Genomic DNA, 14,998 nt, shown 5'->3' with positions numbered 1-14,998 from the left:
GGACTTTTGATTTCAGCTCAGGTCAAGATCTCACCATCAAATATCATGAGATGGAGCCCTGCCTTGGCATCTGGCTGAGCATGGAGACTGCTTGAGTTTCTCTCTCTTTGCCCCCCGCCTCTCTGCCCCTCCCATGTGCAATATCTCTACCAAAAAAAAAAAAAAAGAATAAGAAAAAGAGTGAAGCTCCAGAGATTTATTTAGAGCCTCTGCAGATTGGAAAAGGCTTGCTCTTGCAGGAAGGGGATGGGGATGGATAATTGCCTGACTGCTGTAGGCTGGTGGATAGGGGGTGGGGGAAGGAACTTTGCAAAGACTTTCAAACCACTTACCTGTCACTTTCCTACTCTCAGGCCCATTTTCTGTGGGATCAAAATGTATTCAAGTTTTGATCCTTTGTGAGATCCAATTGTTAAGTTTTCAGGAATTCTGCACATTCAGTGCTAAATGAACAATTATTACTATTATTACTATTAAATAGTAATTATTACTATTATTGTTAAATATATTATATTAAAAATAGAAATATGTATATTCAAAATGTTGCAAACTCATCACTTCTTAATTATCTTACTACTATTATTTATATCTATGTATCTGTTGGTAGAGGATAATATATAATAGTGAGTTACTTCACATCTCTTCCCAAATTCACAGTGACATCTCATCAATAGCTCGAAATTGGCCATGGTAGGAGCATTTATAACATGGAAATTGGCAAATGGTACAAATCAAGGTTTAATGTATTGTTTTGTCAATTGTGTAGACTTAACAATGTGATGGAGAAAATTTTAATAATGCAGATTAAGCTTAAAATGTTGGTGTCTCTATAGCATTATATTGTCAAAAAAATTGAGGAAACATTCTTCTGGCTATTCTAACAAAGAAGTTGATCAAATCATACTGAAACAGTTAAGTTTCAACGTATGTATTCACTGATTAACTTTCTTCTTATTCATGTAAACATAAATGTCTACCTCATTCATGTTGAAAATAGGTCAATGCATCATCTGCACCATAGATTTGCTATAAATATTATATTTTGCAAAAATCAACAAAAATGTTCTGTAAAAATAAAATTTCTAAATGGATTTTATAAAAATGGCATTATATATTTTATTATTTATTAGTTATTACTAATCATTATATATTATTTGTAAACTATACAGATAAAGAGACCTAAGCATACATACACATGCATTGTTAAATGTTTAACAGAAACATAGGCACTTACACTGACACTTTCTCCCTCTGTCAGTACGTTATAATATCTATAAACTCCATGTCCAAAAATGTTTTTATCTCTCTACTCTGCTTTCCTTTCTTATCTATTCTCTTTGTTATGGTGGGTGTGGTGTCACTGTTGGGATATTATGTCTTTAATCTTTTTTAAGTTTATTTATTTATTTTTGAGACAGAGACAGAGAGAGAACCAGCAGAGGAGGGGCAGAGAGAGAGGGACAGGGGATCTGAAGTGGGCTTTGTGCTCACAGCAGAGAACCCTACATGGGGCTCAAACTCACGAACCATGAGATCATGACTTGAGCCAAAGTCGGACGCTTAACCGACAAGCCACCCAGTCACCCCTCTCATGTCTTTAATTTTAATGGAGTTTTGTTAGAGAGGACAAAAATAAAAATGTACACAGCTATATTTAACTAAGAATACTGTAACCAATTTAGTATAGCTCATTCTTTCATTTATTCAGTTACTTGACAGATATTTATTGAGTATCCAAAGTAAATTTATAAAACACAGAATCTGCCCTCAAGAAATCCAAAAGAGAGAAAGGATGGAGGTATGTAAATTGCCATAATGAAAAGTAAAAAGTGATACATGCCATAAGAGATACAGATACTGTGTCATGAGAAACTCAGAGAAGGTGATTATTAACAGCTGGAAGATCATTAAACATCTCATTAAGGATGATATGATGTAAGATCTGAATTTGAAAAGATGGGTAGGAATTTGGATATCGAGAGACAAGGCCCACAGGCAGAAGGCATTATTGCTTGAAGGAGGCTGAATAAAGGCATGGAAATATGCAAGGTTATCTAGTGAATTAAATTTTGAGTAGTTTAATTTCCTTCATGAATGTGCCTAGAGGAGAGCTATTAATAAACTGGTTTTTGCTCTTTCTCTTCTTTAATGATTCACAAATGCCGTTCTTGAAGTCTTCACTACTCTAAATAAAAGCTAAGGCCTAAGTTTCATTATTCTGAGTCTAACAACTAAATAAATATTCTATAAAATAATTAACCAGAAAAGTAAATATAACTTTAAACGTAGCAAAGACAATTATAATTCACGGTCCAAAGCCTCTTATTACATGAGTTTGGCAGAAAAACTGTTAAAATTTGAATCAACAATCACAGTAGAACCTTTTAAGAAATGTCTATATACATCTATCTATCTATCTATCTATCTATCTATCTATCTATTTGAATTCTGAACTTTAATAACATACCAAGATTTTCTGTCAGAGCTGTAGAGATGTAAACAATGACTATGAACGTATACCAATTGTTTGTTACAGATACTGGTCATGTTTCACTGATATCGAATAGATCTGCACAGGGCCTCCCTGTGACAGTGTTCTCTCCAAAGCTGCCAGAGGACGAACCACCCCCCGCCCCCCCCCCCCCCCCGCCAGGTGAGAACACCATAAAGCAAAACTCTCCAATGCTCTATTAACTAATATTATGGAGATATGATTCAAGACTGACTAAATGATCCCAAATATTGTTTATAATGACTGTTTATGAAGCCTACACCATTACTATATTTTAAGAGCATCCATTTTTTTCCTTTTATTTGAAGGTTTAGGTTGAAAATTTAAAAATAATTTCAGATAGAATCATACATTATTTTTTTAATGTTTATTTATTTATTTTGAGAGAGAGAGAGAGAGAGAAAGAGAGAGAGCCCGAGCAGGAGAGGAGCAGAGAGACACAGAACAGACAGACTGACAGATAGAGATTTTCAAGCAGGCTCCAACCTGTCAGCGCAGAGCCTGATGTGGGGCTCAAACTCACAAACTGTGAGATCGTGACCTGAACCGAAATCAAGAGTGGGACACTTAACCAACTGAGCCACTCATGTGCCCCAATCACACATTACTTTTAAACAAAAATAGTTAGGGGAATTAATTTTTAAAATATGCATAAGATAAAACCACAGATAATAAGAAAGTGGTTACAATGAATGGCTTAGACAAGTTACTGCAAATGTCACCAGAAAACTGTACTAGGTCTAAACAGTTATTTGATTCCATATTTACTTTTTAAAAGCAATGTATTCCCATGTGTATTTTCCATATCTTATTAAAAACACATGGTCATAATCTGTTCTCATTGAATTAACTGATGTTCCACAAAACCAGCTTAAAGTAACATTAAATATGCCATAATAGAAGAAAGTCCACCATGCCAAGAAGTTTTAAGGATGATTAAAAACTGTATTTGAAAAGTACCAATCATGCAAAGAAAAGTGAATATATCAAAGTGATATTTGGAAATGGTGAAACATCTGTACTCTTGGTATTATTTAACTATTTATATCTTCCATTAACATATTTTGCCACTGTAGAAAAATCCAAAGATCAATAATAGTTTCAAATATTAATAACTTTCTCCTCTTTTCACTTATTCCATGTCTGAATTTTTATGTAAATTAAAAGTTTAAACAATTTGTTGGTGAATGGCAATAGGCTAGTGTACCCTAAAACCTCAAAGAAGCCCTCAGTCAATGTGTGATGGGGGCAAAGCACTCCCAGACATTTCCAAGATCTAGGAAGAACATGCCACCAAAAATTTAAAAGAATTAATTAATCTAAAACAAATCCTTATCTTACCCAAGGTAAAACCTGCTATGTAATAGTGTCTGGCAAATATTTAATAATAATATTTAAAAATAATAATTTCTATTATTCCAGAACAGAATTACATTGGGTCAAGAAAATATCAATTTGTCACAAGATATTTTAATGACTTGGAAGATTAAATGTATTTCATTTCTGTAACATTCAGTTCTGTAGCCATAGGGGCTCCATCCCACACCACTGGGGTCACGACCTAAGCCAAAATTGAGAGTCAGACACTCAACCCAACTGAGCCACCCAGGTGACCCAAAGCTGTTTTTAAATGTATTTCCCCAAAGGGAGGTTATTATATCCTGAAAAAAACATATGGTCATTTCATTGGTAAATTTTTTTGGGGGGATGGATGGAGCATACTCAAGGAAATTAATTTATGAGTCTCTCATATTTCAATTTTCCAGGTACCACAATGATTCTATAATATTCTAAATTATTTTCCCTATTCAGGCAGGAAAATAATATTCCATTCAAATATAATGCTTTAGAAAATCACAAAAAATACAAAATTAATATATATTTTAACTAAATTTAATACAGGATAAAAATACAAAATAGAGTATAATATATCTTCGATTGTTGCAATTTAATTGTCTATTAAATGGAATGATATAAACCTTTTATCTGTATGTAATGTACACACACACCATTAAGTCATTACGAAGTTTCTATAAATACTAAAAAATCACAAGTAAACATATCAATATATGAAAAGAAGACTAACTTATGGGTAATTCATTTTGTATCTTACTAAATAGGGACTTGTATTTTATTGTTCAGATCTTATCATATCATTGGGCATCATATGGATAATCTAAATGTCTATTGAAGACTTGGGGTATTTGTTAATACAGCTTAATTCATTAACAACAAATCTGATACTACTAGCTGAGTTATATTAGATGCTTAATATAGCCCAGGGACTACATGAAAACTTGAACCCATACAACTATGGGGTGTGTATTATTAATATTCAAATTTTACAGACCAAGAAATGGAGCCCGAGATGCCAACTAAGCTACCCAAGATCACACAGAAAGCAGTCTAGTAAGAATTTGAATTAAGTCTATAATAGTCTACAGTTTGAGCTCCTGTTTTCTATGGTGTATCCTTCACGGTTCAGAGGAAGAGCCAGCCATCAAGATAAAAACTTTACAAAGAATTTTCTGGCATTTTAACTGTAAATTAAGTAAACTACCCAAAGCAAGTATCCAAGGCAAGTCTAATGCTCATTGAGTGAGTCACCCTTTAGAAAACAACAGATGGAATTCTAATGTATATAACACAATTGTTATGTTTAATATTTCATTGTTTACATTTGAAATTGCGCAATGAACAAGCAAATTGTACTATATTCTGTATTGTGTTCTTATTCTATTGTCCTGATAACAAATATTTCTTGACTTTACTGAAATCAAAACAATATAGGGTGTCTTTTATTTAGTGTAAGATAAGTAGTCCTTCACCACTGTTTTTCAAAGAGATAAACATGGTAAGTTATGCAGTTAGGAAAAATCAGTGTTTTTAAATTCATTTACTCATTCATTCTTAAAATATTTGTTGCATTCAGTTATGGGCCAAGTACTGTACAAGGCAGGAAAAAGAAAATTTAAATAAAATGGAGTCCCTGCCCACGAAATCCTCTTAAAATGATAAATGAAGAGGCACCTGAGTGGCTCAGTCAGTTAAGCATCTGACTCTTGATTTTAGCTCTGGTCATGACCTCATGGTTTGTGCGTTCAAGCCCCGCATTGTGGTATGCACTGAGAGTGCAGAGCCTGCTTGGGATTCTCTCTCTTTCTCTCTCTCTCTCTGTCCCTCCCCTGCTCACGCATGCACACTCTCTCTCAAAATAAATAAACATAAAAAGAAGAAAATAATGGAACAATCAAATGAATGCTCTAGTAAAAGGTGAAAGATTTATACGATCTGTAGAGAAACTAGAGTATTAAATGCTCTAATAAAAGTATAAAAATTCTGTGGCAACACAGAGAAGAATATAACTAACTGCATCTAGGGTAATTGAATGAAATTGTTTAGAAACACATTATCTATTCCCCAAATAGTTACCAGTTTCCAAGGAACAAAATTTAGAATCCTTAAACAAAGTTTGAGTATCCTTAAAATTGAGAAGAGATTTGAAAAACTCCTTAATAGATAATCTTTAATAGATTTACAATAAAGTTCTTTATTTTAAAGTGATATTTGGTAATATATTTTTTCAGAGAACATTTTGGGGACACTGGTATGAGCTGGGTTACATGTGTAATCCTATGTCTTTCACTTAATTGGAAATGGGCTCACTGACCACATATATTGGACTAATCCATTTAGCAAAAATCCCAACTTCACACAATTTTCTTAATGGAGAGAGATGTTAGATGTTAATCTCCTGTTTTGTACCTAAAGAAAATATGATCACATATCACATAGAGATTTAATCTACTACTTTTGAGGCCAGAAGCCAACTGGCTAATGGATTGTTAGTCACTGGGATAATTTACTTTCTGTGGATCATTTCTATTTACCATCATTTAAACTTAGCTTCTTTACGATCATGTTAAAAATAGCATGTTAGAAAAAGAACTAAAGAAAAAAGGCACGGAAATTTAAAAATATGAGTTGTGACAAGTAGCACTATGACTGAAGAGAAAAAGGGATATAAATCTATGTAAATAATATTTTTTGATACTGTGAATAATGATTCAACTTCAAGGAAAAAGGGCCTACTAATAATAAAATTAAAAATAAAACACAGTGGGGCTCCTGGGTGGCTCAGTCAGTTAAGTGTCTGATTTTGGCTCAGGTCATGATCTCACGGTTTGTGAGTTCAAGCCCCGTGTCGAGCTCTGTGCTGACAGCTCAGAGCCTGGAGCCTGCTTTGGATTCTGTATCTCCCTTTCTCTCTGCTCCTCCCCAACTTACGCTCTCTCTCTCTCCTTCAAAAATAAATAAAAACATTAAAAATTTTTTTAAAAATAAAATAATACTCAATAGTGTTTAAGTTTTTGTTTTTTTTTTCCTAAGTTTACTGGAAGCCTTACAACACAACAATAGGAAGAGCTTGTATTAAAGAACAATTTAAGTGTGGCACTTAATTTGTCACTCTGGAGACTTAGTGTATTCCAATCTGGAAAAGTTTCTGTTTTATAAAAGCATCTGTTTCCTAACTGAGAAACTACTTTCAAGCTTGTTTTATAGTCTAAATATTTTATATATTCTGTTGTTTACCATAGCGGCATCAAAGTTGAATGTATCAAAAATAAAAAAACAAGGGGCGCCTGGGTGGCTCAGTCGGTTGGGCGGCCGACTTCGGCTCAGGTCATGATCAAGCGGTCCGTGGGTTCGAGCCCCGCGTCGGGCTCTGTGCTGACAGTTCAGAGCCTGGAGCCTGTTTCAGATTCTGTGTCTCCCTCTCTCCGACCCTCCCCTGTTCTTGCTCTGTCTTGCTCTGTCTCTCTCTGTCTCAAAGATAAATAAACGTTAAAAAAATTAAAAAAAATAAAAAACAAAAACAAATATACAAAGAAACTACTAACACAGCATACAGTTAACCGCTCGGGCATGGGCTTATGCTTAAGGATGAGGGGTAATCATTAGAAAGCTACACCCTAATGGCTACACTTGACACTGAGGAGTGCTGCAGGTGCTCAGACACAATTGGAAATGTATCGTCTATTGTCCATTATCGTAGTTGGGAAAGAACTGTATGTTCCTGTACATGTGTATGTGTGTGTGTGTGTCCAGAGGGTTTCTAGTCTATGACCATTTACCCCAGGAAAATCAGAGTTAGGGAGTGGTAACTTATTTCATTCTAGCACAAACATTTGTGCTCTTTGTAGAATGCTTTTACATGTATACTAAAGCATGCTATACGTAACATTAAGTCTGTTCTTTAAAAGAAGAAAGGCATGAGACATTAAAGGCAGTTTTTGTTAATCGAGGCAGTTATTTATAATTACTTAAACAAAGCTGGTTCCCCAAAGTAGATGGTTTCTTCAGCAATAGAAAACTATCCTTTTTGTTACATTTAATGTTCCTCTTTTTGAATTCTAGGTTATCTGATATTAATATGTCCATCTTGCATTTTGTGTTTGTGCTTGCCTGCTTTTTTTTTTTTTTTTTTTGAGAGAGAAAGTACATGTGAATGGAAGCGGAGAGGAGGGGCAGAGGGGGACAGAGAGAGAGAGAGAGAGAGAGAGAGAGAGAGAGAGAGAGAGAATCTTGAGCAGGCTCCAAACCCAGAGTGGCACCCAACACAGGGCTTGATCCCTGGAACCGTGAGATCATGATCTGAGCCAAAGTCAAGAAAGAGTTGGATGCTCAACAGACTCAGCAACCCAGGTGTCCCTATATCAGCATTCTAATTTAACACATGCTTGTCATTTTATGTGTCTTGTAAATAGCATACAGTTGTAAGATGTTTGTAAACCTTTGTAAAATGCATACAGCTATAAGATGTAAAACTTTGACTTTTAATAGAAAAGTATAATGTATAACCAGATATATTTATTCAACTTACCTTGTTTTCTGGTTTTGTTATTTATTTTTTCCCTTCATGTTTCCTAATAATATCCATGTAATTGGCATATGGCATAGATTAAATAAGCTGATATTTACAATTCCTGGCACACAGGGTTCACTGAATAAATGATAATTTATTTGCCTTTTCTCACCTTTCCCACCTATTCTATGCTTTGGTCTCTGATAACCTTGGAAGGTATCAATGATGCTATAAATTCTATTATAAGTAACTTACACTATAAAATGATATATTTGCTTTGAGTTGAGGGCAAATGATCAATATAGAAAAACTAAGACTAGATACAACTTCTATTGTTTATGTGTTCAATTAATTCCCTTTTCTACCAAAATAATTACTCCAAATATGTCTTTTAAGGTTTTTTTTTAAAATTTATTTATTGTTGAGAGACAGAAAGCGACAGAGTATGAGCAAGGGAGGGGCAGAGAGAGAGGGAGACACAGAATCTGAAGCAGGCTCCAGGCTCTGAGCTGTCAGCACAGAGCCCGACGCGGGGCTCAACCTAAGGAACCGTGAGATCATGACCTGAGCCCAAGTCGGACGCTTAACCGACTGAGCCACCCAGGCGCCCCTCCAACATATGTCTTAATATGCAGCTACTTTTGTCTTTTTCCCTGATTTTTTCCTTACTAAATTTCATTGATTTACTACGTAAAACTTTTACAACATGCAGAATGTCTCTTACTTTGGACCTTGTATTTCAGTGTTATGTTGTCATTTGTCTTGAGGCAAATATAGATAATGTGTGAGTCAGCAACCAATTTCTCCTTAATCAGGCACAAGACTGTTGAAGTGCATAGTTCAGGTGCAATACGAACAGTGGGATAAAGATGCCAGGCCAAAAAGTTAAATACATGTTTTGCACCGGATATATCTTTGTATCGGAGATGTTGCAATGGTATGCTCACCACCCAGTAGCATTGATCTCCTGGTGAATGCTTATGAGTTTATGATTCACTCAGAGGTGAGGTAATCCTTCCTCAAAATCATTTAGCAGTTTTGCACATCTATTAAATTATTTTATTACCATCTTAAAGTGGGTTCAATTTATTACTTTTTGGATATTTCATCTTTCATGATGCTCAAAGCTGCTAACTAAACTGGTTCTTCAAAAAAATGTAGGGGTGCCTGGGTGGCTCTGTCAGGTAAGCATCCAACCTGATCACAGCTCAGGTCTTCATCTCAGGGTCATGAGTTCAAGTCCCATGTTGGGCATAAAACCTTTTATTTTTTTAAAAGTTTTTATTTATGTTTTAGAGAGAGACAGACAGAGAGACAGAATGTGAGCTGGGATCAGAAAGAGAGGGAGACACAGAATCTGAAGCAGGCCCCAGGCTCTGAGCTGTCAGCACAGTGCCCGACATAGGGCTTGAACCCATGAACCATGAGATCATGACCTGAGCAAAAGTGGGATGCTTAACTGACTGAGCCACCCAGGTGTTTCTCCACTTAAAACAAAATGCATAACATTGTGAGTGGTTATGATCTGCCCAGATTTCCTCTAATTCTCACTATGACTTATTCAGACAATGCTTGTCCCACTGCTGTTTGGCAGGTATAACTGGGATATTCTTTGTAATAGGAAATTTCCAGATGTATCGTCAGAGCTGAGCTATTCTTTTAAACCAGTGCACATCACCCCTGTACCCTAATGTCCTTTCTATTTGTGCAGAGTTATTTAGATCTATCCAATGGTCAAGAAAGGGGCAGGGTTTGTTTTAAAATTCTCTGAAGAAAATACATAAGAAAATAAGACTGTTTTCATAATTAATATTTTGATATTTACCTAAAGGCCCCTAGAGGACACACCTACGGGAGGGTGTGCCTTGAAGCCTGTAATGGCATCTTTGATACTCCCATGAAATAGCATAAAAAGAGTTTGAACATGGCTTTCTCAATGATAATGCACGATTTCCCTCTCTTCAGCTATTCTCTGTTCTGTAATCAGACGCTAGATATAACTGAAAATCCCATGGGTGGAGGGGTCAGAATTACAATGCTCCAGAAACCTTTGGTCCCTAGGCAAACCAGATTAGCAATCTGTACCATTCTAATGACCATATAAGTATTCATATTCTATAGGGGAACAATTTTACTAACTCATAATGTATTAAACAGACAAGTGAAGCTAAAATTTCATATTGTTTTTACATTTAAAAAGACATGATACATCACATGAAAAAGCTATATGAAGAGCTTACTTAAAACTTGAACAAATATATCACATGCCAATAATATTGTTTTAAATTAGAGATTACACACAATTTTATCACTTTATGCCTCTTGAAGATACCAAAATCACTACCAACGATTATTTCTTTCCATGTCTTCAGCTATGTAAACTGACATAAATCCCACAAGAACACTATATGTAACTACCTCATAAATTTTTCCCGAAGCTCTTATGATTCTTGCTAGGTCTGGAAATATTTTTCCCTCGTTAAGAAGAGCTATCACTTTTTGAGCACTTATCGTGTGCAACAAGGCATGGTCAGGCATTTTAGGAAAAAGGTGTCCAACTCTCCAAGAATTCTGCAAGGGACCATTTTTGGTGCCATTCATTAGATTAATAAAACTGAGATTCGGAGGTGTTAAATGACTTAACGTTTCCACAGCCAATAAATGATAGAATCGGGATCCCAATCGAGGCCTGTCAAATTCCAAGTCTGGACATTTATCCCCTCAGGGAAAGAACTTTCACCCAAAGCTTCTCTTAAATGTAACTCCCTCAAGGATTTACTCTAGGTCAGAATGACAGTTTAAAAAGTTAATGGATGTGTGTTCTGTTACTCATTCAACAACATTGTTAATACTTAATGTGTTGGTCTCTTTTTTAGGCTCAGCACATACAAAAGAGAATCGGACCTGGTACCTTGCCTCTCAGAACTCTAAGCCAGTTGCTGTGGGAACACAGAGAATGTAACAAAGCTGGTCTTGGGAAGAAGGGAAACTTCACAGAGGAGCTGATATCTCAAGTGGGTCTTATAGAATGAAGTAAGATATTGGTGAGTGCTATTGGCTTACAGGATTAATGTGTAATACTAGGAAATAACACATTCTTATTTTTTCAGGGACATTCTAAGCCCCTTAAGTCAAAATAATGACCCAACAAGTTAAAAGGTCATATTTTTCAGAAATGCATTTTTATGGAGAAGCATATTTCAGTGTTTCTCTAGCTATACTGCTGCCACTTTGCCCACAAGTAAAAATAGCCTTGAATATTTTTTATGGGTAGTATGAAAACTACATCTAACCACACTTGTTGATAAAATACAACCAAACACAAAATATGCTTTTAAAAGCTCAAATGTTAATGTAAGTTTGTTTCCCAAAAAAGCACTAAAGGAAAATTGTTATGCAGAAAATAAATGTTATTTTGTTTAAAGTAATTCTCTCACTTCCATAAAGAATAAGGCAATATACTTTTAGTTCCAAATCGAGAACATTTTGGTGGAAAAAATCACCTAAGAACATAGGCTGATGAGGTAGCTACCATTTGATGATTTTTTTGTTGTTGTTTAATTTTCCCATCTTTGTTGCCCATGCTTGAAAAGATGTGAGAAATAATATCCTATCTCCATGTATGCCCCCAGCAGTAAAGTGTTACCCTTCCAATTCTTCCTAAGTTTTAATTACGACAGTAATTATCTTGACATAATGTACAAAATATTGTGATATTTCATTTTCAATTATTCAGTTCTATTGGCAGACTAGGGCACACATTACAGATGTGCATACATCCATGTTTGCTAACAATGCACTGTCAAACATAACATTTTTTTATTATTTTTTAATGTTTTATTTATTTTTGAGACAGAGAGAGACAGAGCACGAGGTGGGGAGGGGCAGAGACAGAGCAAGACATGGAATCTGAAGCAGGCTCCAGGCCGTGAGCTGTCAGCACAGAGCGCGACGTGGGGCTCGAACTTACGAACCATGAAATCATGACCTGAGCCAAAGGCCGGGACGCTCAACTGACTGGGCCACCCAGGCACCCCAAACATAACTAAAATTTTAAATTATAGTTAACAACAATAGGGTAGCTAATTTCCCTTAAGTACTTCTGCTAGGATTCTTACTAATTAGAATTGGAGCTAATCTGAATTTCAACACTTACATATGTCTTAAGTGTTGAAGTTTTGGGGCACCTGGGTGGCTCAGTCGGTTAGGCATCCAATTTCAGCTCTGGTCATGAGCTCGTGGTTAGTGGATTTGAGCCCTGCATCAGGCTCTGTGCTGACAGCTCAGAGCCTGGAGCTTGCTTCAGATTCTGTGTCTCCTTCTCTGTCTGTGCCCCTCTCCTGCTCATGCTCTTGCTCTCTCTCTCTCTCTCTCAAATATAAATAAAAGTTAAAAAAATAAATTACATACAGTGTTAGAGTTTTATTCTTTATCATAGCAAAGAGTTAATTTATAGGTCACTGTTTTTAAAATTACAACACCTTGTTTCTTTAAAGGTAAACTGTATTGGATACAGCCTTCGATTCGGTGTTGAAAAACAAAAGAACCATTAATACAGATTTATTTTAATTATGTTTCCATGTATATTTAATGTAACATTTTAATCCATCCCCTTGGTATAAAAGTCTTAGTAAAAAATAAGATACCAAAAGAAAAGGATCCAGTTATAAACAGGTACTCGTATATGAAAAGGCTGGTTATTTTTTATTTTGTATTATGCTTATGTAGGTGTATAAATTAGATATGAAAGTACAGTTTAGTCTATGTTTTATTTGAAAATCCCTATAACTTTTCAAAGCACAGACTAAACCAAGAACCATTGCTGACAGCCAACTTTGACCCTGTCCTTGTGATCTTCTTGGCAACATAATTTGCACCCTGTAGAAATGAAGATGACTTTTTCCTATGACAAGACTGTGTTCGACACTGGTTAATTAGCACGCAGATGGCAGGGAGGCTGCCCATTTTACCCCCTACTATACAAACCGCACATTTATATGCAGCACATATTGCAAAGTGGAATATGTGCACAAGTCGTATGGCAGTAATCAGGTCCTCACTTTTGAGAGTTAGAACAAAAAAGAAGGTAATGATTATGAACTTCAAAGTACAGCGCACTCAAATAATTGGACAAGCTTCATTGAGAAAAGATGAGGCACAATTTACTGTGCTGTTCTTATAATTTAATTCTTAATTCTTGAAAAGGCAAATGTACATTTGAAATTTATATACATACAAAGATACTCATAAATTGATTGGCGATGTAAATAAACCACTGTTTAAAGGAATAGCAGAGAAATACCATGTATACTTGTTTTAGGATTGCATTTTGAGGGTTTTACTTGAATATAAATATCTGATGATAATGACCTCATGGCACTTCAAACAAGGAGGCTTCATTGTGAAGTACTTAGACTGAAAAGAAACAGAGCCAGAATCCCTTGCTTACGGCTGTACATTTCCTTTTCCTTACTCCCTCCCAGATGCATAGGATTTCCCCTCAAACTGAATGGAAAATTTTAAATATTTATACTCTTATAGCAAAATTCCTATTAAAAAAAAAAAAGACTGTAGCTACAGTTTGATAAGCATTCTCCTGAGGTATAGGTTGCCTTAGGCAAATGAAAGTAAATAAAGAGGTAGTGAGCTTTCATTGACAAATTATTTATACCTTAATTTTATTTATCCTCTGGATACAATTAATCAAAACTTGATAGAGCTTATGTAAAACAGGAAACATTCAAACCTTGGTTATTTGTGAACAGGGTCTCTTACTTACTGGCTCGTTTTTTACCTAACTTTTCTTATATCTTCTACCCACACTTAAATTCTTAAAATCACTTAAAAGAAAATTTTGGAATGCCAAACAACAATATTGATATAAGATTTGAATTAAGAATATTTATTTCAGGACTCTAGTTCTCCTTGAAGACATATTTATTTTGGCTGAATCACCACTAGAATTATGAAATATATTTTGGTACACAAGGTTAAGAGAATGTTTCAGCAAATAAATCTACAAGAGTTCCTATTTCTTGATTCTATTCAAAGTGTCAACCTAATATTTAGATCATTTACTTTCTCAGTACTGCATTCAAAATGATAGACTCAGACAACCCCACCCATAATATAAAATTTTACAAAATGTTATCTTTAAACAATTAAGTGAAATTATTTATATAGAAATGCATATTAATATTTTTGTCCTTATATTTACTTTTTGCTCCAACAATACCAGATCTTTCTGTAGGTTTTCAAAGACAGCCTCTGGGACTAACTATATCTTCATGCTTCCCTGGCAATGACACTTTTCACTTTGAAGATGTCAAACAAGGAAAGGAAGCATCACATAATTTAGGAGTGAGAATGAATGCGAGCCCTGAGCACTGGTCATCCTTGAAGCAGAAAACTTAATGTGCATTCCAGACAAGAAATCTACTGCAGAGGGCAAGGACATGGGACCACAGCCAGATCTTATATTCACCTTTCATGATTCTTTAAAAGATCACACCATATCAATTTATTTGGGAGGAAACTTATTATTAATGGAATGGGCTTTTCCTTTTGTTGTTGTTGCTCACAATAATTATATAGCTTTTTTTTTTTTTAATTTTTTGGAG

The 14,998-nt window shown here is 35.1% G+C and overlaps 1 protein-coding gene and 1 long non-coding RNA gene across 6 annotated transcripts in view; one reads left to right on the top strand and one right to left on the bottom strand.

Annotated features, from left to right (window-relative positions):
• The window catches only part of NKAIN2 (sodium/potassium transporting ATPase interacting 2), a 996,342-nt gene that overhangs the window by 587,647 nt on the left and 393,697 nt on the right, over positions 1 to 14,998 (bottom strand). The window lies entirely within an intron of this gene.
• The window catches only part of LOC132667601 (uncharacterized), a 37,386-nt gene continuing 33,726 nt past the window's right edge, over positions 11,339 to 14,998 (top strand). The window contains exon 1 of the long non-coding RNA XR_009605259.2: positions 11,339 to 11,422. This is a non-coding gene — a long non-coding RNA (uncharacterized LOC132667601). The remainder of the gene's footprint in view (positions 11,423 to 14,998) is intronic.

Source organism: Panthera onca, chromosome B2, assembly GCF_046562875.1.
Source record: "Panthera onca isolate mPanOnc1 chromosome B2, mPanOnc1 haplotype 2, whole genome shotgun sequence".
Lineage (NCBI taxonomy): Eukaryota > Metazoa > Chordata > Mammalia > Carnivora > Felidae > Panthera > Panthera onca.
This window is presented reverse-complemented; position numbering and strand designations above follow the sequence as displayed.